The 27,905-nt window shown below is 52.6% G+C and overlaps 1 pseudogene; it reads left to right on the plus strand.

The window, feature by feature from the left end:
* Positions 1-12,997: 12,997 nt before the first annotated feature.
* LOC141182722 (uncharacterized) overlaps positions 12,998-27,905 on the plus strand; it is an 86,205-nt pseudogene continuing 71,297 nt past the window's right edge.

The following is a 27,905-nucleotide window of genomic DNA, read 5'->3' on the forward strand; positions in this document are numbered from 1 at the left end:
AAGTGCCGACTCTCAGCTTTAATTTGAGGGTATTCACATCCTAATTTGAGTAAGGGTTTAGGAATTACAGCTCTTTAATATGGGGCTGCATCTTTTTCAAAGGACCAAAAGTAATTAGACAATATCTCAAAGGCTCTTTCATTGGCTCTTTGGGCTCTTCCCTCATTAATCTATTATCAATTAAAAAGGTAAAAGGTCTGGGGCTGATTCCAGGTGTAGCTTTTGTATTTGGAAACTGTTGCTATGAACCCATAACACAGAAAGGAGCTGTCAATGGAAGTGAAAAGATCAAATCCACCAAAGAGCAGAAATGTTAGGAGTGGCCAAATCAACAGTATGGTACATTCTGCGAATAAAAAATGCACTGCTGTGCTTTGGAACTGAAAAAGGTGTGGACGTCCATTGAAGAAAACAGTAGTGGATGATTGCAGAATCCTTTCCATGGCGAAGAAAAGCCCCTTCACAATATCAATCTAAGTGAATAACATTTTCCAGGAAGAACGTCTTTCAGTATCTAGGTCCACCTTAAAAGAAAAGTCTTCATGAGAGTAAATAAGCAAATACAGAGAGTTCACTACAAGGTGCAAACCATTAGTCAGACTTAAAAATACAAGGACCAGACTTTGCCAAATAACATCTAAAGAAGTCGGTCCAGTTCTGGAAAAAAAGTCATTGGAGAAATGAAACGAAGATCAACATGTACCAGAATGCAACCTAATGCAGTAAGGTTGATTGGATGGCACTTCACAGTACATATGAACAATGACCCAAAAAATTGTGTGAAAGCAATGAAGTGGAATATTTTGCAATGGCCAGGTCAATCACCAGATCTCAACCCTATTGAGCTGCATGTCACAGGCTTAAAGAAGTTGTCTACTACTTGGACAACTCCTTGTCATACCCCACGCTTGGCCTGGATAAAATTAAAAAGCTTATACTCACCTCTCGTGTTGGCGCCGTTACAGCGATGTCGGCAATCGCAGTCCCGGGGCTCCCATGAGGTTGTTGTGACACGTGAGCCAGGCCCCCAATCATAGCTGGCTTCACTGTCCCCGCCTTTGTACGAATTGAACATGAAGAGGAAGTCAAAGATCAGCTGCAGACTGGACTTCTTCTTTATATTCAATTTGACAGAAAGCGGGGACAGTGACGCCACTGCGTTTGATGACGTCCATAGCTTCCAGACATCAGGCCGTCATTGCTGCAAAGGATTCTCTACAAAGTATTAAACATGAACATTTTATTTATGGTAAAGTTAATTTTTCCAATTACTTTTGAGCCCCTGAAATGAGGAGGCTTTGTAGGAAAATGGTGGCAATTCCTAAACGATTCACATGTTTTTGTTCAATCTTTTTTAATTCAACCCGAAAGTCTCAACTTCAGTTGTATCTCAGTTGTTTCACTTTAAATCTACATTAGTGGGCTGCAGAGCTGAAATCATGAACATTCGGTCAAATATTTCTAGACCTAACTGTATTCATATATTTACTAGTGATAAGCGAGCATGCTTGCCACTGCTCAATACTTGATCAAGCATCGGGGTGCTCAGATTCTCAATAGAATATCACGGGAGCTTAAGTTCCCCTCCCGCATGTATCACAGCTGTTAGACAGCCAAAAAACATGCGGGGATTGCCTGCCATACACGGTAATGTCGTAGCCATTTTGACTAGAGGAGTTAGTGTGATTTGCCTGCCGCATCGCATGATTGGATTTTATACTTGATCGCGTAGCAAACATACACGAGCACTGTGATGTTCGATCAAGTATCAAGGAGTGGTGAGCGCACTCTCTCATTACTAATATTTACACTATATGGACAGTTATTGTATCTCTTGCCCCCACCCCCCAAAATAAATCCCAAAATGTTCTCCTGCCCCTTTTTATAAAGCCCCCGTCTCACAGCGAGATCGCTAGCGAGATCGCTGCTGTGTCACGGTTTTAGTGACGCAACAGCGACCTCACCAGCGATGCCGCTATGTGTGACACTTTGCTGCGATCAGGCCCCTGCTGTGAGGTCGCTGATCGCTGCAAAGTGTCCTGGACCGTTTTTTGGTCGTTGCCCTCCCGCTGGTCAGCACACATCGCTGTGTGTGACCAGCAGGAGCAGCGATCAGGCTGGTAACCATGATAAACATCGGGTTACTAGGGGCACACGCGCACCTAGTAACCCGATGTTTATCATGGTTACGAGCCTGCTAAAGTGAGCGGTAACCTCCCGCTCACTGTAGCAGAGTGGTAACCATGATAAACAACGGGTTACTAGGTGCGCGTGTGCCCCTAGTAACCCGATGTTTATCATGGTTACGAGCCTGCTAAAGTGAGCGGTAAACTCCCGCTCACTGTATCAGAGTGGTAACCATGATAAACAACGGGTTACTAGGTGCGCGTGTGCCCCTAGTAACCCGATGTTTATCATGGTTACCAGCCTGCTAAAGTGAGCGGTAACCTCCCGCTCACTGTAGCAGAGTGGTAACCATGATAAACAACGGGTTACTAGGGGCACGTGTGCCCCTAGTAACCCGATGTTTACCATGGTTACCAGCCTGCTCCTGCTTCAGCAGCAGGCTGGTAACCAGGAGCAGGACATCGTGGAAAGATGTCGCTGCTCCCCTGATTGTTGGTGAGCCAGCTCACCAGCGACCACATAGCGACGCAGCAACGATCCCTGACAGGTCGTATCGTTGTCGGGATCGTTGCAGCGTCGCTAAGTGTGACGGGGCCTTAACTCCCAATCCCAAAATAGACAAGGACATTCGGAGTTGCCAATCCTCCCTCTTTTGTAGACTTCTGGAGATAAAGCTTCTTCAGCCTCGGCTCTTCACCTCCTACAGACAACATGGTGGGAAAACGAACCACTTTGTTTTAATAAGTTATTTTTGATTAGCTTTATTTTTAAAAGGAAATTACAATAAAATGTCCCCAATGCCCTTTTCCCCCCTTCTCCCAATCCATAATGCTGGGGTAAGATTATCTCTACAGAGACCCCTGTACAGGAATATTAGCGCTCCAGCAACATCACATCTATTATACCGAGTAGAGACGTTCCAGGGACAAAGACCCCGTCTGGTCCTAACACGCTGGGGGCCCGGAGTATCCAGCCACGGGGCCCGGATTCTCTCATTTGTGGTCCCAGCGTTTCTTGTAGAATAAATCCCTTTCTCATCCAGTCCTGTAGTAATGACTTTGTTATCAGGTTTTGTAGGAGGGTTCGTCTGACTCCATCTTATGTTATCAATATCTGTGGAAGAAACAAGAGACGTCAGTGCAGTTTTACCGAGTGTCCAGTGTCAGTTCTTCTACAGTCTGATAAAGAGCCGCGGTGTCTGCGACCGAACCTGGGAATATATAGCTGTATACAGCGTTCAGAAACGGCTCTGCTCTGTACACACACGGCTCCGCTCCGTACACACACGGCTCCGCTCCGTACACACGACTGCGCACACACATGGCTCCATTCCGTACACACACTGCTCCGTACACCTCGTACACATGCGGCTCCGCTCCGTACACACAGGGCTCCATATATACACCGCTCTGTACACCTTGTACACACGCGGCTCTGTACACACACGGCTCGGCTCCGTACACCTCATATACACGCGGCTCCGCTCCGTACACCTGCGGCTCCGCTCTGTACACCTCGTACACACGTGGCTCCGCTCTGTACACCTCGCACACACGCGGCTCCGCTCTGTACACCTCGTACACACGCGGCTCCGCTCCGTACACCTCGTACACACGTGGCACCGCTCCGTACACCTCGTACACACGTGGCTCCGCTCCGTACACCTCGTACACGCGCGGCTCCGCTCCGTACACCTCGTACACGCGCGACTCAGCTCCGTACACCTCGTACACAAAGGGCTCCGCTCCGTACACCTCGTACACACGCGGTTCCGCCCCGTACACCTCGTACACACGCGGCTCCGCTCCGTAAACCTCGTACACACGCGGCTCCTCTCCGTACACACGCGGCTCTGCTCCATACACCTCATACACGCACGGCTCCGCTCCGTACACCTCGTACACGCGCGGCTCCGCTACGTACACCTCGTACACGCGCGGCTCCGCTCCGTACACCTCGTACACGCGTGGCTCCGCTCCGTACACCTCGTACACGCGCGGCTCCGCTCCGTACACCTCGTACACGCGCGGCTCCGCTCCATACACCTCGTACACGCGCGGCTCGGCTCCGTACACCTCGTACACACGCGGCTCCGCCCGTACACCTCGTACACATGCGGCTCCGCTCAGTAAACCTCGTACACACGCGGCTCCGCACACCTCGTACACACGCGGCTCCGCTCCGTACACCTCGTACACACGCGGCTCTGCTCCATACACCTCATACACGCACGGCTCCGCTCCGCACACACGCGGCTATGCTCCGTACACCTCGTACACACGCGGCTCCGCTCCGTACACCTCGTACACGCGCGGCTCCGCTCCGTACACCTCGTACACGCGCGGCTCCGCTCCGTACAACTCGTACACGCGTGGCTCCGCTCCGTACACCTCGTACACAAAGGGCTCCGCTCCGTACACCTCGTACACACACGGCTCCGCCCCGTACACCTCGTACACACGCGGCTCCGCTCCGTAAACCTCATACACACACGGCTCCGCACACCTCGTACACACGCGGCTCCTCTCCATACACCTCATACACGCACGGCTCCGCTCCGTACACACGCGGCTACGCTCCGTACACCTCGTACACGCGCGGCTCCGCTCCGTACACCTCGTACACGCGCGGCTCCGCCCCGTACACACGCGGCTCCGCTCCGTAAACCTCGTACACACGCGGCTCCGCACACTTCGTACACACGCGGCTCCTCTCCGTACACACGCGGCTCTGCTCCATACACCTCATACACGCACGGCTCCACTCCGTACACACGCGGCTACGCTCCGTACACCTCGTACACGCGCGGCTCCGCTCCGTACACCTCGTACACGCGCGGCTCCACTCCGTACACCTCGTACACGCGCGGCTCCGCTCCGTACACCTCGTACACGCGCGGCTCCGCTCCGTACACCTCGTACACGCGCGGCTCCGCTCCGTACACCTCGTACACGCGCGGCTCCGCTCCGTACACCTCGTACACACGCGGCTCCGCACACCTCGTACACACGCGGCTCCTCTCCGTACACACGCGGTTCTGCTCCATAACCTCATACACGCACGGCTCCGCTCCGTACACACGCGGCTCCACTCCGTACACCTCGTACACGCGCGGCTCCGCTCCGTACACCTCGTACACGCGCGGCTCCGCTCCGTACACCTCGTACACGCGCGGCTCCGCTCCGTACACCTCGTACACGCGCGGCTCCGCTCCGTACACCTCGTACACGCGCGGCTCCGCTCCGTACACCTCGTACACGCGCGGCTCCGCTCCGTACACACGCGGCTCCGCCCCGTACACCTCGTACACACGCGGCTCCGCTCAGTAAACCTCGTACACACGCGGCTCCGCACACCTCGTACACACGCGGCTCCTCTCCGTACACACGCGGTTCTGCTCCATACACCTCATACACGCACGGCTCCGCTCCGTACACACGCGGCTATGCTCCGTACATCTCGTACACACGCGGCTCCGCTCCGCCCACCTCGTACACGCGCGGCTCCGCTCCGTACACCTCGTACACGCGCGGCTCCGCTCCGCACACCTCGTACACGCGCGGCTCCGCTCCGTACACCTCGTACACGCGCGGCTCCGCTCCGTACACCTCGTACACGCGTGGCTCCGCTCCGTACACCTCGTACACAAAGGGCTCCGCTCCGTACACCTCGTACACACGCGGCTCCGCACACCTCGTACACACGCGGCTCCTCTCCGTACACACGCGGCTCTGCTCCATACACCTCATACACGCACGGCTCCGCTCCGTACACACGCGGCTACGCTCCGTACACCTCGTACACGCGCGGCTCCGCTCCGTACACCTCGTACACGCGCGGCTCCGCCCCATACACCTCGTACACACGCGGCTCCGCTCCGTAAACCTCGTACACACGCGGCTCCGCACACCTCGTACACACGTGGCTCCTCTCCGTACACACGCGGCTCTGCTCCATACACCTCATACACGCACGGCTCCGCTCCGTACACACGCTGCTACGCTCCGTACACCTCGTACACGCGCGGCTCCGCTCCGTACACCTTGTACACGCGCGGCTCCGCCCCATACACCTCGTACACACGCGGCTCCGCTCCGTAAACCTCGTACACACGCGGCTCCGCACACCTCGTACACACGCGGCTCCTCTCCGTACACACGCGGCTCTGCTCCATACACCTCATACACGCACGGCTCCGCTCCGTACACACGCTGCTACGCTCCGTACACCTCGTACACGCGCGGCTCCGCTCCGTACACCTTGTACACGCGTGGCTCCGCTCCGTACACCTCGTACACGCGCGGCTCCGCTCCGTACACCTCGTATACGCGCGGCTCCGCTGCGTACACCTCGTACACGCGCGGCTCCGCTCCGTACACCTCATACACACGCGGCTCCGCCCCGTACACCTCATACACACGCGGCTCCGCTCAGTAAACCTCGTACACACGCGGCTCCGCTCCGTACACCTCGTACACACGCGGCTCCTCTCCGCACACACGCGGCTCTGCTCCATACACCTCATACACGCACGGCTCCGCTCCGTACACACGCGGCTACGCTCCGTACACCTCGTACACACGCGGCTCCGCTCCGTACACCTCGTACACGCGCGGCTCCGCTCCGTACACCTCGTACACGCGCGGCTCCGCTCCGTACACCTCGTACACGCGTGGCTCCGCTCCGTACACCTCGTACACAAAGGGCTCCGCTCCGTACACCTCGTACACAAGCGGCTCCGCCCCGTACACCTCGTACACACGCGGCTCCGCTCCGTAAACCTCGTACATACGCGGCTCTGCACACCTCGTACACACGCGGCTCCTCTCCGTACACACGCGGCTCTGCTCCATACACCTCATACATGCACGGCTCCGCTCCGTACACACGCGGCTACGCTCCGTACACCTCGTACACGCGCGGCTCCGCTCCGTACACCTCGTACACGCGCGGCTCCGCTCCGTATACCTCGTACACGCGTGGCTCCGCTCCGTACACCTCGTACACGCGCGGCTCCGCTCCGTACACCTCGTACACGCGCGGCTCCGCCCCGTACACCTCGTACACATACGGCTCTGCTCCGCACACCTCGTACACACGCGGCTCCGCCCCGTACACCTCGTACACACGCGGCTCCGCTCCGTAAACCTCGTACACACGCGGCTCTGCACACCTCGTACACACGCGGCTCCGCTCCGTACACCTCGTACACACGCGGCTCCTCTCCGTACACACGCGGCTCTGCTCCATACACCTCATACACGCACGGCTCCGCTCCGTACACACGCGGCTACGCTCCGTACACCTCGTACACACGCGGCTCCGCTCCGTACACCTCGTACACGCGCGGCTCCGCTCCGTACACCTCGTACACGCGCGGCTCCGCTCCGTACACCTCGTACACGCGTGGCTCCGCTCCGTACACCTCGTACACGCGCGGCTCCGCTCCGTACACCTCGTACACGCGCGGCTCTGCTCCGTACACCTCGTACACACACGGCTCTGCTCCGCACACCTCGTACACACGCGGCTCCTCTCCGTACACACGCGGCTCTGCTCCATACACCTCATACACGCACGGCTACGCTCCGTACACACGCGGCTACGCTCCGTACACCTCGTACACGCGCGGCTCCGCTCCGTACACCTCGTACACGCGCGGCTCCGCTCCGTACACCTCGTACACGCGCGGCTCCGCTCCGTACACCTCGTACACGCGTGGCTCCGCTCCGTACACCTCGTACACGCGCGGCTCCGCTCCGTACACCTCGTACACGCGCGGCTCCGCTCCGTACACCTCGTACACGCGCGGCTCCGCTCCGTACACCTCGTACACACGCGGCTCCGCCCGTACACCTCGTACACATGCGGCTCCGCTCAGTAAACCTCGTACACACGCGGCTCCGCACACCTCGTACACACGCGGCTCCGCTCCGTACACCTCGTACACACGCGGCTCCTCTCCGTACACACGCGGCTCTGCTCCATACACCTCATACACGCACGGCTCCGCTCCGTACACACGCGGCTATGCTCCGTACACCTCGTACACACGCGGCTCCGCTCCGTACACCTCGTACACGCGCGGCTCCGCTCCGTACACCTCGTACACGCGCGGCTCCGCTCCGTACAACTCGTACACGCGTGGCTCCGCTCCGTACACCTCGTACACAAAGGGCTCCGCTCCGTACACCTCGTACACACACGGCTCCGCCCCGTACACCTCGTACACACGCGGCTCCGCTCCGTAAACCTCGTACACACACGGCTCCGCACACCTCGTACACACGCGGCTCCTCTCCGTACACACGCGGCTCTGCTCCATACACCTCATACATGCACGGCTCCGCTCCGTACACACGCGGCTACGCTCCGTACACCTCGTACACGCGCGGCTCCGCTCCGTACACCTCGTACACGCGCGGCTCCGCCCCGTACACACGCGGCTCCGCTCCGTAAACCTCGTACACACGCGGCTCCGCACACTTCGTACACACGCGGCTCCTCTCCGTACACACGCGGCTCTGCTCCATACACCTCATACACGCACGGCTCCGCTCCGTACACACGCGGCTACGCTCCGTACACCTCGTACACGCGCGGCTCCGCTCCGTACACCTCGTACACGCGCGGCTCCGCTCCGTACACCTCGTACACGCGCGGCTCCGCTCCGTACACCTCGTACACGCGTGGCTCCGCTCCGTACACCTCGTACACGCGCGGCTCCGCTCCGTACACCTCGTACACGCGCGGCTCCGCTCCGTACACCTCGTACACGCGCGGCTCCGCTCCGTACACCTCGTACACACGCGGCTCCGCACACCTCGTACACACGCGGCTCCTCTCCGTACACACGCGGTTCTGCTCCATAACCTCATACACGCACGGCTCCGCTCCGTACACGCGCGGCTCCACTCCGTACACCTCGTACACGCGCGGCTCCGCTCCGTACACCTCGTACACGCGCGGCTCCGCTCCGTACACCTCGTACACGCGCGGCTCCGCTCCGTACACCTCGTACACGCGCGGCTCCGCTCCGTACACCTCGTACACGCGCGGCTCCGCTCCGTACACCTCGTACACGCGCGGCTCCGCTCCGTACACCTCGTACACGCGCGGCTCCGCTCCGTACACCTCGTACACGCGCGGCTCCGCTCCGTACACACGCGGCTCCGCCCCGTACACCTCGTACACACGCGGCTCCGCTCAGTAAACCTCGTACACACGCGGCTCCGCACACCTCGTACACACGCGGCTCCGCTCCGTACACCTCGTACACACGCGGCTCCTCTCCGTACACACGCGGTTCTGCTCCATACACCTCATACACGCACGGCTCCGCTCCGTACACACGCGGCTATGCTCCGTACATCTCGTACACACGCGGCTCCGCTCCGCACACCTCGTACACGCGCGGCTCCGCTCCGTACACCTCGTACACGCGCGGCTCCGCTCCGCACACCTCGTACACGCGCGGCTCAGCTCCGTACACCTCGTACACGCGCGGCTCCGCTCCGTACACCTCGTACACGCGTGGCTCCGCTCCGTACACCTCGTACACAAAGGGCTCCGCTCCGTACACCTCGTACACACGCGGCTCCGCCCCGTACACCTCGTACACACGCGGCTCCGCACACCTCGTACACACGCGGCTCCTCTCCGTACACACGCGGCTCTGCTCCATACACCTCATACACGCACGGCTCCGCTCCGTACACACGCGGCTACGCTCCGTACACCTCGTACACGCGCGGCTCCGCTCCGTACACCTCGTACACACGCGGCTCCGCTCCGTAAACCTCGTACACACGCGGCTCCGCACACCTCGTACACACGTGGCTCCTCTCCGTACACACGCGGCTCTGCTCCATACACCTCATACACGCACGGCTCCGCTCCGTACACACGCTGCTACGCTCCGTACACCTCGTACACGCGCGGCTCCGCTCCGTACACCTTGTACACGCGCGGCTCCGCCCCATACACCTTGTACACACGCGGCTCCGCTCCGTAAACCTCGTACACACGCGGCTCCGCACACCTCGTACACACGCGGCTCCTCTCCGTACACACGCGGCTCTGCTCCATACACCTCATACACGCACGGCTCCGCTCCGTACACACGCTGCTACGCTCCGTACACCTCGTACACGCGCGGCTCCGCTCCGTACACCTTGTACACGCGTGGCTCCGCTCCGTACACCTCGTACACGCGCGGCTCCGCTCCGTACACCTCGTACACCCGCGGCTCCGCTGCGTACACCTCGTACACGCGCGGCTCCGCTCCGTACACCTCGTACACACGCGGCTCCGCCCCGTACACCTCATACACACGCGGCTCCGCTCAGTAAACCTCGTACACACGCGGCTCCGCTCCGTACACCTCGTACACACGCGGCTCCTCTCCGTACACACGCGGCTCTGCTCCATACACCTCATACACGCACGGCTCCGCTCCGTACACACGCGGCTACGCTCCGTACACCTCGTACACACGCGGCTCCGCTCCGTACACCTCGTACACGCGCGGCTCCGCTCCGTACACCTCGTACACGCGCGGCTCCGCTCCGTACACCTCGTACACGCGTGGCTCCGCTCCGTACACCTCGTACACAAAGGGCTCCGCTCCGTACACCTCGTACACACGCGGCTCCGCCCCGTACACCTCGTACACACGCGGCTCCGCTCCGTAAACCTCGTACATACGCGGCTCTGCACACCTCGTACACACGCGGCTCCTCTCCGTACACACGCGGCTCTGCTCCATACACCTCATACATGCACGGCTCCGCTCCGTACACACGCGGCTACGCTCCGTACACCTCGTACACGCGCGGCTCCGCTCCGTACACCTCGTACACGCGCGGCTCCGCTCCGTATACCTCGTACACGCGTGGCTCCGCTCCGTACACCTCGTACACGCGCGGCTCCGCTCCGTACACCTCGTACACGCGCGGCTCCGCCCCGTACACCTCGTACACATACGGCTCTGCTCCGCACACCTCGTACACACGCGGCTCCGCCCCGTACACCTCGTACACACGCGGCTCCGCTCCGTAAACCTCGTACACACGCGGCTCTGCACACCTCGTACACACGCGGCTCCGCTCCGTACACCTCGTACACACGCGGCTCCTCTCCGTACACACGCGGCTCTGCTCCATACACCTCATACACGCACGGCTCCGCTCCGTACACACGCGGCTACGCTCCGTACACCTCGTACACACGCGGCTCCGCTCCGTACACCTCGTACACGCGCGGCTCCGCTCCGTACACCTCGTACACGCGCGGCTCCGCTCCGTACACCTCGTACACGCGTGGCTCCGCTCCGTACACCTCGTACACGCGCGGCTCCGCTCCGTACACCTCGTACACGCGCGGCTCTGCTCCGTACACCTCGTACACACACGGCTCTGCTCCGCACACCTCGTACACACGCGGCTCCTCTCCGTACACACGCGGCTCTGCTCCATACACCTCATACACGCACGGCTACGCTCCGTACACACGCGGCTACGCTCCGTACACACGCGGCTACGCTCCGTACACCTCGTACACGCGCGGCTCCGCTCCGTACACCTCGTACACGCGCGGCTCCGCTCCGTACACCTCGTACACGCGCGGCTCCGCTCCGTACACCTCGTACACGCGTGGCTCCGCTCCGTACACCTCGTACACGCGCGGCTCCGCTCCGTACACCTCGTACACGCGTGGCTCCGCTCCGTACACCTCGTACACGCGCGGCTCCGCTCCGTACACCTCGTACACGCGCGGCTCCGCCCCGTACACCTCGTACACGCGCGGCTCCGCTCTGTACACCTCGTACACGCGCGGCTCCGCTCCGTACACCTCGTACACATGCGGCTCAGCTCCGTAAACCTCGTACACACGCGGCTCCGCTCCGTACACCTCGTACACACGCGGCTCCGCTCCGTACACCTCGTACACGCGCGGCTCCGCTCCGTACACCTCGTACACATGCGGCTCCGCTCCATACACCTCGTACACACGCGGCTCTGCTCCGTACACCTCATACACGCGCGGCTCCGCTCCGTACACCTCGTACACGCGCGGCTCTGCTCCGTACACCTCGTACACACGCGGCTCCGCTGCGTACACCTCGTACACACACGGTTCCGCTCCGTACACCTCGTACACACGCGGCTCCGCTCCGTACACCTCGTACACGCGTGGCTCCGCTCCGTACACGCGCGGCTCCGCTCCGTACACCTCGTACACGCGCGGCTCCGCCCCGTACACCTCGTACACGCGCGGCTCCGCTCTGTACACCTCGTACACGCGCGGCTCCGCTCCGTACACCTCGTACACACGCGGCTCCGCTCCGTACACCTCGTACACACGCGGCTCCGCTCCGTACACCTCGTACACACGCGGCTCTGCTCCGTACGCCTCGTACACACGCGGCTCTGCTCCGTACGCCTCGTACACACGCGGCTCTGCTCCGTACACCTCGTACACTCGCGGCTCTGCTCCGTACACCTCGTACACACGCGGCTCTGCTCCGTACACCTCGTACACACGCGGCTCCGCTCCGTACACCTCGTACACACGCGGCTCCGCTCCGTACACCTCGTACACACGCGGCTCTGCTCCGTACACCTCGTACACACGTGGCTCTGCTCCGTACACCTCGTACACACGCGGCTCTGCTCCGTACACCTCGTACACACACGGCTCCGCTCCGTACACCTCGTACACACACGGCTCTGCTACATCCACACTGTAAACCCCTCCTGACCCCACACATAAACTTCAGCTCATCCAGCACCATGACAACCAGCACAGCAGAGTCCTGCATCCACTGAGGCCCCTGATCATGTGACCCCTGACTCCTCCCCTCCTGTGACCTCATCACAGCTCCTGTGCGCACAGAGCAGCCATATATGTGGTGGCGGCTCTGCAGGTGGAGGTATGTGGAGACCCCATTACTGGGCTCAGGGGGCATTAACCCCTTCAGCACGGAGACTCTTTTGGGGTCTTGTGTTGCCCCTTTATAAGAATCATAAGGTTTTTGTTCTGTTTCCTGTAATAGATACATACGACCCAACTATGGAGACAGGAAGGGAGGAAACGTATTGTTCTCATAGTACAGGACCCCTTTACTGGCCCCACAGTGTAATGCCCCCATTATACCCCTTATGCAGGATGTATGATGCCCCCACACAGTGTAATGCCCCCATTATGCCCCTTATGCAGGATGTATGATGCCCCCACACAGTGTAATGCCCCCATTATGCCCCTTATGCAGGATGTATGATGCCCCCACACAGTGTAATGCCCCCATTATGCGCCTTTTGCAGGATGTATGATGCCCCCACACAGTGAAATGCCCCCATTATGCCCCTTATGCAGTATGTATGATGCCCCCACACAGTTTAATGCCCCCATTATGCGCCTTTTGCAGGATGTATGATGCCCCCACACAGTGGAATGCCCCCATTATGCCCCTTATGCAGTATGTATGATGCCCCCACACAGTGTAATGCCCCCATTATGCCCCTTATGCAGGATGTATGATGCCCCACACAGTGTAATGCCCCTTATGCAGTATGTATGATGCCCCACACAGTGTAATGCCCCTTATGCAGTATGTATGATGCCCCACACAGTGTAATGCCCCTTATGCAGTGTATATAATGCCCCCACACAGTGTAATGCCCCCATTATGCCCCTTATGCAGTATGTATGATGCACCACACAGTGTAATGCCCCTTATGCAGTATGTATGATGCCCCACACAGTGCAATGCCCCCATTATGCCCCTTATGTAGTATGTATGATGCCCCACACAGTGTAATGCCCCATTATGCCCCTTATGCAGTATGTATGATGCCCCACACAGTGTAATGCCCCCATTATGCCCCTTATGTAGTATGTATGATGCCCTCCACACAGTATAATGTTCCCACAGTACCATCATCCCACTACACACAGTATAATGTTCCCACAGTACCATCATCCCACCACACACAGTATAATGTTCCCACCATACTGCCATCCCCCCACACTCAGTTTAATGTTCCCACATTATCGCCATCCCCCCACACTCAGCATAATGTTCCCACAGTACTGCTTGAGGTCTTGTAGTTGCAATAAGTCCTGAGGTTTTATAATTGGAATTATCCCTCTGGAAAATGGTTTTCCCTTTGCCTGCTCCCCTACATGTATACCCTCGAGCATGTATACATGCATGTAGGGGTGCAGGCCTTACTAGATATCGAGGCTTTGTACAGTAATATACTGCATGAGGATGGTATCAGAGGAGTAAGACATTTCTTGAAATCGAGATCAGTAGAGTGTAGCAGACATAATGACTTCACGGAGGATCTTCTAACATTCACTCTTACTCATAACTTCTTTGTTTTTGACAGGGAGTACTTCCCCGAGCTCAGGGGTTACTGCGATGGGGAGCCCCTGTGCCTCCTCATATGCTAACCTATTCCTGGGCTGGTGGGAGGAAACCACAATATTCAGGGATAATCATAACTGGTGGCATCCATATACTGGGGCATAGTATAGATATATTGACGACATTCTTATCATCTGCACAGGGACGAGTGAAAAGTTTCTTGAATTTGTCAGGGAACTCAACATCAATAGAGTGGGCCTTAGATTTATATCAGAGTTTAATTATTACCAGTTGCCTTTCCTGGATGTACTAATCAAGAAAGAGCGGGATGGGACCCTAGGGACACTCATCTACAAAAAACCTACAAGCACTAATAAACTATTGAAGTGGGATAGCCACCACCCCATCCCCCTAAAAAAAAAAAAAAAAAAAAGCAATATCCACGGGCCAGTTTTTAAGGTTAAGAAGACATGAACACCAGATTCAGGGAAAAAGGGTACAAATACTCCTTCATACCTAACCAAGAGACCAAGAAAAAGATGGGATAAAACGAGTAATAGAAACTTGCGACAATCAGAGTCACCGTATCTTTAATATCCTCAGAAAACAATAGGGTGTACTTGTGGTCAACCTGGACCTGAGGGTGCTGTGTGATCTGCTCCCACAATAACTTTCAGAAAGGGTCGGTCAATTAGGGACCTTTTAGTGCATAGTTTCTATAAAAACCTGCACCCAAGGGGACTTGGCTTTATAGAAGAATCTGAGGTTTCTTTAGATGTGGAGAATGTTGTACATGTAATTGGATGAGACCTTGTAAATCTTTCTCGAGTTCCTCTACAGGTAAAACCTTTTTTCAGAGCCAGAGGGATTATTTCAACTGTAAAACTTCAGGACTTGTATATGTGGCCACATGCACCCTAGATTATGTATGCAAGACCAATAGGCAGTCTAGGAGGAGAGTGGGGAGCATTTGGGCGATATACACCATGGTCGAGACACCCCAGTTAGTGAGACACATGAACAGTGTACATTGAGGTGAAACCGGAGACATCTCCTTTTGTATCATTGAGGAGTTTAAACTCAATGTGAGAGGAGGTGATCACTATAGATGTATCCTCTAAAAAGGAAGTGAGTGGATTTCCAGACTTGATTCACGAACCCCTAAGGGACTCAATGAGCAAATCTCCTATTTATGTCTGTTTTGTGTGAATACAGTCCCATTCTGGATTACATTTTTGGATTTTATACTCTACCCATTGCTACTCAGTTCCCTGTGAATGGGGTTCACATATTGTTGTACTTCATTGAGATATCTGAGCTCCTATATCAGAATTATTTCTTATCAGTTATATCCCACTTATACTATTTAGTAACTAACACGTGTGGTGTTCCTTGTGTATTTCTAATTATGCAATAGTCGTCAAATTTGACCATTTAGGAATATACTGTGGGCCACCATCCCATATTTTATGTAGTGATAAAGTAGATCTGCATGCCTATTACATGATGGGAGGATGTGCAATACTTGTTTTTAGTCTCCCATGACGCTGATCTCAGAGAGAGGAGTATTCTGTTGATGGAACACAATCCAATACCATATGCGCTCCGTTGTGGAATGCAGACATCTGGGCATGTGACAATGATCCTAGATGCTTTCCGTTGTAGAACACATAACTATGGGAATGCGCAGTCACGGGTACCAGTGGGGCGATGGCAATCAGTTTATCTGGCGTTTCAGTGTAAAGCGTGTCACTTCCGGACATGCACACTAGGGGGTGGACATTATCAAACCTCTAGCACATGAGAAGTTGTGCAGGCGCAGTACAATATTGTAGACAGACTTAATTCTATATATCCTATGACAATTTATCTCTAGGAATGGGAATGGGTCTCCTAGTCTGGGGAGGGGTTTTGGATGAAGTGGGATATTTAAACATGGACACCTGGCTACTAGGCACACTATGCTGAACATCATGAATTATCATCCCTGTATCAAGCCTCCTGATGAACCTGTTGGGGAAACGCGTTGAGGCGGATTATTGAAACATTCTCTGAGTACCATACCCTTTCCTTTAAATATACCTTGATACATATCTGGTTCTATTTAATGTATCAGTGTATTATATACTGTTGAAACCAGAAGTTTACATACACTATATAAAAAGACACATATGCATGTTTTTCACAATATCTGACATGAAATCAGAATAAACCCTTCCCATTTTAGGTCAGTTAGGATTATCATAATTTTTAATATTTGCCAAATGCCAGAATAACGAGCGAGAGGCATTTTTATTACTGCAAAGTCAAAAGCTTACATACATTTCATTAGTATTTGGTACCATTGCCCTTAAACTGAATGATTTAGGTCAAGCATTTAGGACATCATTCCAAAAGCTTCTCACAATAGTTGGTCGGAATTTGGGCCCATTCCTGACAAAACTGATTTAACTGATCCAGTTTTGTTGCTCGCACCTGTCTTTTCAGCTTTGCCCACAAATTTTCAATAGGATTGAGATCAGGGCTTTGTGATGACCACTCCAAAACATTGACTTTGTTATCCTTAAGCCACTTTGTTACCATTTTAGCAGTATTCTTCGGGTCATTGTTCATTTGGAAGACCCATTTCCGCCCAAGCTTTAACTTCCTGGCTGATGTCTTGAGATGTTGCTTCAGTATTGCCACATAATCTTCTTTTCTCATGATGCCATCTATTTTGTAAATTTCACCAGTTTCTCCTGCAGCAAAACAACCCCACAACATGATGCTGCCACCCCTGTGTTTCACAGTTGGGATGGTGTTCTTAGACTTCGAAGCTTCTCCCTTTTTCCTCCAAACGTAACAATGGTCATTGTGAGGAGCTTCCCACTTACTAAAGACTGGAATACTTTTCCAGCACTAAGCACCTATTTTCATTGATCTTAATTTTGTGTTTTCTTAGAAATTAATTTGCTGTGTTGTGTTAGTGATTTGTTTGCTCATCAGTTCAACCTCAGGTATCAATTCCATTCAGTGACCTTATATCAGGGGCCTTGGGTCATTGTTCTCTCAGCCAACGGACCCCTTGTGTAGATGGAAAGAGTAGACGAAGAGGAACCGTCACCACAGGGAGTCTCACAAGCAAAGCCAGGTGATGGCTTCGATCTGAGAAAATACCTCCACTAAGGCACAATTAGCTGTGAGAGGGAGGGGTGAGCTCTTCTGCCCATTCAGGGGGCTGATACCTGTGCAGGAGAAAGAGAAGACACATTTTCTAGTCAGGGAGAGTTGGTGGAAGGATGCCAAAGGAAGAGGATGGAGACTGAGGACTTGGAAGGATGGATGGATGGATAAGCATGTTATAGTTATGGGATCTGTCATTTGGATGTAAACTTTCTTAAAGAATTGTTGCTACTGGATACCTGTGTTTCCATCGTTTTATCTGTCGTCTGGTGGATTGTGGGCTGTGGCTACAGACTATACTGGCTGGGGATACGAAATCTGTGGGCCAACCAAAAGTTGGGATACAGTGAGTATGGCCAGATACAAAGCCAGTGGAACTACTGATCCCATGTTGGGAACTTAAGGACTGAGAGAACTGTAGTTTGGCTATTTACCTAGAATTGCTGTATTACTACACATGTGATTAATAAAATATTGTTGCATCGTTAACCTGCCTAGGTGATTACTTACAACCCACAGCCTCAGATCTTCACAGTCATTATGCCTAAAAAGTTAAATTTTAGTTTCATCAGACCAGAGGACATGTCTCCAAAATTTAAGGTATTTGTTCCTTTGTGCATTTGTCAACATTAATCTGACTTTATGTTTATTTTGGAGTAATAGCTTCTTCCTGGCAGAGTAGCCTTTCAGCCCATGTTGATACAGCACTCGTTTCACAGTGGATATTGACACAGTCTTACCAGCTTTCGCCATCATCTTCACAAGATCTCTTGCTTTTGTCCTTGGGTTGATATGCACCTGTCAGACCAAAGCACGTTCATCTCTGGGACACAGAACCCACCTACTTCCTGAGCGGTATGGTGGTTCTACATTCCCATCTTGTTTGTACTTGCGTATAATTGTTTGTACAGATGAACGAGGCACCTTCAGGTATCTTGAAATTGTACCCAAGGATGAGCCAGACTGTGCAAGTCCACAATTCTCATCCTGATATCTTGGCTGATTTCTTTAGACTTTCCCATGATGCTACACAAAGAAGCAGTGTGTTTCAGGTGTGCATTAAAATACATCCACAGGTGTGTTTCTAAATAACTCAGATGTTGCCAAAATATCGGAAGTTTCCAAACACATGACATCATCATATGGGCAGTCCAAAATTGTTTAAAGGCATAGTAATCTTAGTGTATGTAAACTTTTGACTTTGCAGCGAGTAATAAATATGCCTTAAAACATTCTCTCTCTCTCTCTAACGTGATAGAAGATTACAGTCCGGGGAAGACGGGAAACATTCATATAGACGGCCGGTGGTGATGTAGTCAGTGATGGACTCTGGCCAGATATGTTTCTAGAGCCGTAGTAGAAGATGAAGATGTCGTCCTCATTGTGAAGTAGTTATTCCTCATGTCACGTGTAATGAATATCTCCTGCAGTATTGATAATGCTGATTCCAGTGTCTGTAAATGAGACGAGAATTAGCTTTATGGAAGATGAGTCTATGAGAAATGTATTCAGCTGCAGACACCAAGGAAGAAACTGCTTGTTGTCTGTGGCCTAAAATATATAGGTTTTATTACTAGATGTATAGAAGAAAACTAAATACTGTAAAATAATATATCTCCTCATATGTTTCTGTGACATCCCGGTATCCGTTCTGCTGCTGCTAAATGAGACAGTTGTAGTGTGATAGTAGACTTGTTCCAGTGTGGGCACTGTGAGTCAGGAGATATAATACATTGCATTGTAAACTGGACTTTTCCCCTTCTCCCATGACAGCACCACCTGAGAGAGGGTATCCGCCCACCAAGGACAGGAACCTACTGAATAAAAAGGCGGTACCTCTCCTCCGCATCAGTTTTGGTTCCTGTCCCTGATGGGAGCCTCACCAGGTGGTACCTCACGTACCTGGATTATGGACGGTGCGGCCTGGAGGCCGTGGAAGCAGCAGATGGTCCCTGTTCCCAGCCCGTCTGGCTGCTGCCCGGGTCTGCGTGTGGGGAGGAGGTGCTGTTTCTGGATTCCTCCCCGCGTGCGCCGGGGCCTGCGGCCGGGTCTGCGCCTCGCAAAGATGAACTGAGCGCGCCGGCCGGCAGGTCTTCCGGGCTGCGCACGTGGGGGTCGCGTCGCACCCTGTGGCGGAGCGCGCCGGAAGTCCGGGCTGCGCACGCGCGGGGTGCTGACGCGCCCTATCACGGAGTGCGCCGGAAACCGGGTCTGCGCATGCGCGGGTGGGAAGCTGTCATCCCGCTGCAAGCACGCCGGGTGCCGCTGGGCTGCGCACGCGCAGAGGCAGGTGGATCTGCGGGTAGCGCGCCAGCTGGCTAAAATTAAAAAAAAAAAAAAAAAAAAGAGAGATGAGCACACTGCCGGAAAGGGAGGAGCCTAAAGGAGGTGGAGCCCTACTGCTTTTAAGGATGGGGAGCAATCAGGATGGCGGTGTCTGCATCCCCGCCATGATGGATGAGGAACCGCAGTCACCTGGGCAGCAGCTGTCACCGCCACAGGAAGTACAGCAGCAGCCACAGCCATCAAAGCAGCGCAAGCAGCTCAAACAAATGGAACGGGAATCTTCCCATCGACAAAGTCACAGCAGTGAGGGGCGTACGAGTTCCGACAAGACTGGTCAGAAAAGACTTCGTCAGTCCACCTCCGCCAGATGGGAGCCCTCATGTGAACGGCAACCACCGCCTCCGGTACCCTAGTCTGAACGGCAGTGTGGTGAGTGATCTTCGTGAAAGTCTCACCTTGAATAATGTGCTCTTCTCTCTCTCTCTTTTCCTCCTTCTTCTCCTTTTATTTCTTGGGGCAGGAGGCGAAGAAGTGTAGTGCTAAAAGTAAAAACAGGGAGTGTGCTTTATGCAAAATCGGTCTTCCCACCTCCTATGCCAAAAACCTATGCTCGGACTGTATTCAGAAAACCATTGCAGAGGAGTCCCCCAGGTTTTCTTTAGAATTAAAGGATCTAATCCAGACAGAGGTCAGAGAGTCCTTAAGAGGCTTAACCTCACTCAAAAAGAAGAAGCGAAAACTAGTTTCTTCAGAATCAGAGGAATCAGTGGAGTCCCGTTTTACGAGAGAACTGCCTTCCTCCTCTAATCACTCCTCATCGTCATCGGAGTCTTCGGATGATGATGGGGGGGGCAGACCTTGTTTTTCGGTTGAGAATACTGAGAGACTAGTTAAAGCCGTCAGAGGGACTATGGGTATTACCGATACCAAAGTGCCCAGAACAGTCCAGGATGTTATGTTCAGGGGCTTAGACCAAAGGAGGAGACGCTCATTCCCGGTCAATGACAGGATTAAATCTCTGATAGAAAGGGAATGGAAGAAACCGGAGAGGAAGGGTCAGCTGCCGTCATCCTCCAAGCGGAGGTACCCCTTTGAGGATGAGGATGCGGCTAAATGGGACAAAACCCCTAAGATTGACGTGGCCATTTCAAAATCTTCAAAAAAAAAAAAAAAAAAATCCACTCTGCCCTTTGAGGATTTAGGAGCCTTAAAAGACCCGCTGGATAAAAAAGCGGAGTCCTTCCTTAAGCAAACCTGGGAGTCGTCAGCAGGGGCCCTTAAACCGGCAGTAGCAGCGACCTGCACTGCTAGATCTATGATGATCTGGCTTCAACAATTGGAAGACCAGATCAGGGGGAATGTGTCCAGGGAGAAAATTCTATCAGACCTTCCTCTTGTGCAGGGAGCGGCTGCATTCCTGGCAGATGCATCGGCAGATTCAGTTAGGCTGGCTGCCCGGTCTGCAAACCTCTCTAATGCAGCCCGTAGGGCGCTATGGCTCAAGAGCTGGCCAGAAGATGTGCAGTCAAAGTCTAAACTGTGCTCAATCCCTTGTGAGGGGGACTTCTTGTTCGGCAAAGGTCTAGATGACATCCTAGATAAAGCCGCAGGCAAAAAACATGGATTTCCCACGGTGTCTGGTTCCCGATTTAACAGTTTCTTTCGGAAGAGAAAATACAGCCGCAGTAAAGCTCCCAGAGACCAAGGTACCTGGAAAGACCGAAAGCCGTATAGCAGAGGCTTCATGTTTGGGGGTCCCTCCTCCGAGAATAAGAAAGCCCCTAAGTGACAGTTCCCCCCGGGTGGGAGGAAGATTGTCCCACTTCCTGCCTGCCTGGAAGGAAATTTCATCCAATTCTTGGATCTTAGGGATAATCAGGAGGGGGCTCACATTAGAGTTCAAAAGCAGGCCCAAGAACACTGTCAAAATATCAGCCCCAGAGGTTTAGCGGAACAGATAGCCTTACAGCAGGAAGTTCTCTCTCTGCTCATGAAAGGAGTTCTGGTGGAAACACCTGCACCCGAGCAAGGAAGAGGATTCTATTCGACTCTCTTCCTAATAAAGAAGCCGGACGGCTCCTTCAGGACCATTGCGAACTTAGAGACTGAACGACCATTTAATCTACAGGCCTTTCAAGATGGAAACAATAAAATCAGCCATAAAGATGTTATTTCCGGACTGTTTTATGTGCGTCCTCGATCTGAAGGACGCCTACTACCACGTCCCGATTTTGCCAGATCATCAACAGTTTCTAAGAGTAGCTGTACAATTCGGCAGGCACGTAAGGCATTTTCAGTTCGCAGCTCTTCCCTTTGGCATTTCCATGGCGCCGAGAGTCTTCACAAAAATCATTCTGGAGGTCACAGCGCACTTGAGGGAAAGAGACATTTTGGTCATCCCTTATCTGGACGACTTCTTAGTAGTGGGCAGATCAAGTCAACTCTGTGCTCTAGCCCTGGCGGACGTCATGGCCAGTCTAAGACGCCTAGGTTGGCTGTTAAATCTGGAGAAGTCAAGGCTGGAACCAAAGAGGGTTCAGTCTTTCCTGGGTCTCATTCTGGACTCAGAAAACCAAACCTGTCTTCTGCCAGAGGAAAAGAAACTGAAGATCAGATCCCTAACATCTCAGGTTGTCAGCAATCCGACCATGACCCTGAGGAGTGCAATGTCTCTGTTGGGTACAATGACGTCTTGCATCCCGGCGGTTCAGTGGGCCCAGCACCATTCCAGATGTCTTCAACAGGAGATTCTGGCAGCGGACAGGCGGCTCAAAGGTCGCCTGAATGGGAAAATATCTCTTCCAGATGTTGTGATCAACTCCCTGGACTGGTGGACATCTCCGGTCAACCTATCTTTGGGGGTTCCTTGGACCTTCCAGGTGTCGGATACAATTACAACAGACGCAAGTGCGGAAGGTTGGGGAGCTCACCTAAGGGATCGTTCTGTACAAGGCCTCTGGTCGGACAGCGAGACAAGTCTCTCTTCCAACATGAAAGAGCTGTTGGCAGCCAGAAACGCGCTAAAAGAATTCAGTTCTGTTCTTCAGGGTCCTCACGTCAGGATAATGTCAGACAACAGATCAACAGTCGCCTACATCAATCATCAGGGGGGTACCAGATCTCTCCCTCTGATGTTAATAGCGGATCAGATCTTCAGGTTTGCCGAGAGTCGGCTGGTTACGCTCTCGGCACTGCATATAAAAGGGGAAGAGAACATAAAGGCCGATTTCTTGAGTCGTCACATCTTGAAACAAGGAGAGTGGGAGTTGAATCCAGCCGTTTTTCAGCAGATTGTGGATCGGTGGGGACAGCCCCAGATAGATCTGTTTGCAAACAGACACAATCGGAAGACCGAAACCTTTTTGCTCCCTGAATCCAAAAGAGGGGGCGTTTGCGGTGGACGCGCTGCAGATTCAGTGGGATTTCACTCTAGCTTATGCCTTTCCCCCTTTAGTACTGATCCCTACTATCCTGAGGAAGATCCGAGAGGAACGGGCGAGGGTTATATTGATCGCCCCGTTCTGGCCCAAGAGACCATGGTTCACTTGGATGAAGAGAATGTCCCAAGCAGATCCATGGGTTCTTCCGGACATCCCGGATCTCCTCAGGCAGGGCCCAGTCTGTCATCCCCAAAGAGCGGGCCTGCATTTGACGGCTTGGATTTTGAGAGGTCGCTATTGACGCAAAGGGGGGCACTGTATAATTATGACTTGGCAGCAAATAGATGGATCATTAGATTTATTAAAGCCTGTCATAGATCCAGACCTATTCCTGTTCCAAGAATGCCTCCTTGGGACCTTAATTTAGTTCTGGAAGCATTAACCAAACCTCCCTTCGAGCCCTTAGAGAAGGTTTCAGAAAAAATCTTAACTTTAAAGACTGCGCTATTGGTGGTCCTGACATCAGCTCGTAGAGTCAGTGACTTACACGCACTATCCGTTAACCATCCATTCACTCAAGTATGTATGGATAGAGTAATCTTAAGACCAGACCTGGCCTATCTTCCAAAGGTAGCCTCCAAGTTCCATAGGACGCAAGTAATCACTCTCCCTTCCTTCTATCCTAATCCTAGGGATTCTGAGGAACATAAGCTTCACACCTTAGATGTTAAGAGGGTGTTAGTCCAGTATTTGGAAGTGACAAAAGCCTGGAGAAAGAGTGACGCTTTATTTATATCCTTTCAGGGGGCTAGGAAAGGACTTAAGGTTACAAGGGGGACCATAGCTAGATGGGTCAGGGATACTATTACCTTAGCCTACTCTTCTAAGCAATCTGCCGGTTCCTGAGAACCTGAAGGCCCATTCCACCAGAGCGGTAGCTGCTTCCTGGGCTGAGAAGGCGGATGTGCCCATCGACATTATATGTAAGGCGGCAACTTGGTCATCCCCTGCTACATTTTACAAACATTACCGTCTTGACCTTTCCTCTTCTACTGATCTGTCCTTTGGTAGAAGGGTGTTGCAAGCGGTGATCCCTCCCTCTGGTATTTGATCTCTATAAATCTCTCAGGTGGTGCTGTCATGGGAGAAGGGGAAAAGATCCTAGTTACTTACCGGTAACGGGATTTTACAGAGCCCATGACAGGACCCTATTAATTCCCTCCCCTTTATCACTGTGGTGTGCACTTTTTTTAAGGTGTTTAGTACATATGTTGAGGTGGTGGTTATGTATTAACCTGTCTTCGGAGGCCCTCTCATGCTCTGAAACAAAACTGATGCGGAGGAGAGGTACCGCCTTTTTATTCAGTAGGTTCCTGTCCTTGGTGGGCGGATACCCTCTCTCAGGTGGTGCTGTCATGGGCTCTGTAAAATCCCGTTACCGGTAAGTAACTAGGATCTTTCCTGCCATCTACTGGCCAATGTGTGTATATGAAAGTTAAGTGATTATTCTCCTCACAATAAGCTGCCATAGAAACGGCGGGGAGGAGTCTCCCAGCTCAGGGCTCGCACACTGACTGAGCACTGGTACAAATCAGTAGTGGGCGGTTCAAGCTGCCTAATGAAGATATAGGAGACAGACACTATTTCTCACAGAAGAGTTTCCATGCCAGTCCACGCTGGGGGGACATTTTTCTCCACATAATCTCCTTCACAAAATGAGTGAAGCCTCTTCCAGTCAGGAGGGATAATGCTGTTCGTTTGCTCTCCTGCAAGCTGTTTATCCTGTTTGCTTCTAGCCGGGACCAGATCCATGTGGCTGCCACGCCACCGACTTTGTTTAAACCTACCCCCTGCGAAAGGGAACGGTGGGCTAAAAACTGTGAGCACACCCACACTTTAGTGTGTTTCTACAGAGAGCCAATCTGTGAAGGTCCTTCCATCAGTGTAATATTTCTTAGACTGCGCATAGCATTTCCTCTACTAGCAAGTGAACAGAACTCTGCTCCAGCCGCCCTGTACAGTGTCCATTTTAGGACATGATCAGATATCAAAATCAAACATCAGAATGATGTCAGTTTGAGGCTAAATACCCTGTCTGACAAGTGATCCTGATAAGTGACTTTTACAAATGTAATAATAATTAAAAAAAAGTCACTGTTCGCTGATGGGACTTGAGCCCAAAATTCTGTTTTCAGAAGCCAGTGCACTAACCACTGAGCTTTAAACTCAGTTGATGAAACCTATGAGTTCTATTTGGTTATATGATTTTCAGTGCAAACCTGTCTGAAACTGATTGGGACTTTCAGAAATACTTCCTCCATGTCAAATTCAAATGATGTTTGATTTTGATGTATGAGTCTGATATGTGACTTTCTTCAAACATCAGAATCACAATGACTTTTAGTCACCTGGGGTATTTTCATGGTTGATCTCATAAGACAAAAAAGCTTCTAGTTACTATCACTTGACTGGATAGCTCAATGGTAAGGCATCAGCCTCTGAAGCTACAGTGTCACAGTTCAAATCCCAATAGAAATATTATTATTATTTTTTGTTTAAATTATGCCTGTTTAGCACACAAACTACAGGGGTGTTTTACTTTTAATATCTGACATTTTGATTGTCATCCTGACGTGTTAAGAGTAGAGATGAGCGGTGTTCGACTAGAACTGTTCGCCAATCTCAAATTCGAGCTGTTTTGGGCGGTGTTCGAGTTGTTCGACGAACCCGAACGATTTGCAAAAAATTCGGCTGTTCGAGGTTATGTTCGATAACTGTTCGTGCACCAAAAGCGTGTCCTGCATGTCTGGCGCTATTTAGAGCACCAATCATGCAGGGATTGTCTGCCACTCACTGTAATGCCACAGCCATGGTGGTTGTGGCATTACAGTGATTGCCCAAATCGATGGGAACAGTGCCAACAGTGAAACATGAAAAGCCGGCAATTCAGCAGTGGCATACACCTGTACCCGACAATTTAGAACCGAAAGAATAGAGCTTCACACATAGATTAGATAGATATAAACATGTCAGTCACATATATAAGAAGCACAGTGACAGTGTTGCTTACTGTACTTGTCATTTAGCATAAAGGATTTATCAAAAAAAATAATAGTGTTTTCATGCACCGTCTTTTTAAAAAAGCCGGCCGGCAATTCAGCAGCGGTACCCGACAATTTATAACAGACAGAATAGAGCTTCACACATAGATTAGATAGATAGAAACATGTCAGCCACATATATACGAAGTACAGTGACAGTGTTGCTTACTGTACTTGTCATTTAGCGTAAAGGATTTATCAAAAAAAATAATAGTGTTTTCATGCACCGTCTCTTTAAAAAAGCCGGCCGGCAATTCAGCAGCGGTACCCGACAATTTATAACAGACAGAATAGAGCTTCACACATAGATTAGATAGATAGAAACATGTCAGTCACATATATATGAAGTACAGTGATAGTGTTGGTTACTGTACTTGTCATTTAGTATTAAAATAAAGGATTTATTATTAAAAAAATTGGCGTGGGGTTCCCCTTAATTTTAGGCTCTAGCGGAGGTTAAGCAGACGGCTGGGGCAGATGTTTGAAGCCTGGGAAGGGGGTAATACCCACGGAGCTTCCCAGGCTACTAATATCAGCCCCCAGCTGAATACATAGCCTTTACTAGCTATTAAAATGGGGGACCCCCCCAAAAAAATGACGTGGGGTCCCCCCTAATTTAATAGCTAGCAAAGGCTAGGCAGACAGCTGGGGGCTGATATTAATAGCCCAGGAAGGGAGCCATGAATATTGGCCCCCTCCCAGGCTAGAAACACCAGCCGTCAGCCGCCCCAGAAATGGCGCATTCATAGGATGCGCCAATTCTGGCACTTAGCCTCGCTCTTCCACGCTGCCCTGGTGCGGTGGCAGGGGGTAATAGGGTTGGGGTTGATGTCAGCTTATAATGCCAGCTGACATCAAGCCCAGGTTAGTAATGGAGAGGCGTCTATAAGACACCCCCATTACTAACCCCATAGTCAAAGTTAAAAAAAACACAAACACCCAGAATAAAGTCCTTTAATTGAAATAAAGAAACAATCCTTTATTGTTCTAAATTAAACCATACTTACCGTCACGCCCATTCCAGCTGAAGCCAACGATCTCCTGCAATAAAAGAAAAATAATAAAGCAACCTCATCCTTACCTTTCCATGGTTCCCACGACAGCTTCAGCTCTGCTACATCGAGATGACAGGCTGGACCGCAGCAGAACGCTGCCATCCAGCCTCTCATCCCGCAGACACTGAGAAGCGCAGGCTTGCTTGCGCTGCTCAGCGTCTCTCTGTGACGACATCCAGATGAGCCGAGTTCATGTCCAATGAACTCGGCTCACCTCATGCACGTCACTGACAGCGTGGGAAAATTCTCACGCTGAAGCGGTGAGTGCAGGAGAATTCTCCCACGCTGTCAGTGACGTGCATAAGGTGAGCTCATGTCCAATGAACTCAGCTCACCTCCTGCACGTCACTGACAGCGTGGGAGAATTCTCCTGCACTCAGCGCTTCAGCGTGAGAATTCTCCCACGCTGAAGCGCTGAGTG

This window comes from Phyllobates terribilis, unplaced genomic scaffold (assembly GCF_046119375.1).
Source record: "Phyllobates terribilis strain yellow unplaced genomic scaffold, ASM4611937v1 Scaffold_35__1_contigs__length_13245226, whole genome shotgun sequence".
Lineage (NCBI taxonomy): Eukaryota > Metazoa > Chordata > Amphibia > Anura > Dendrobatidae > Phyllobates > Phyllobates terribilis.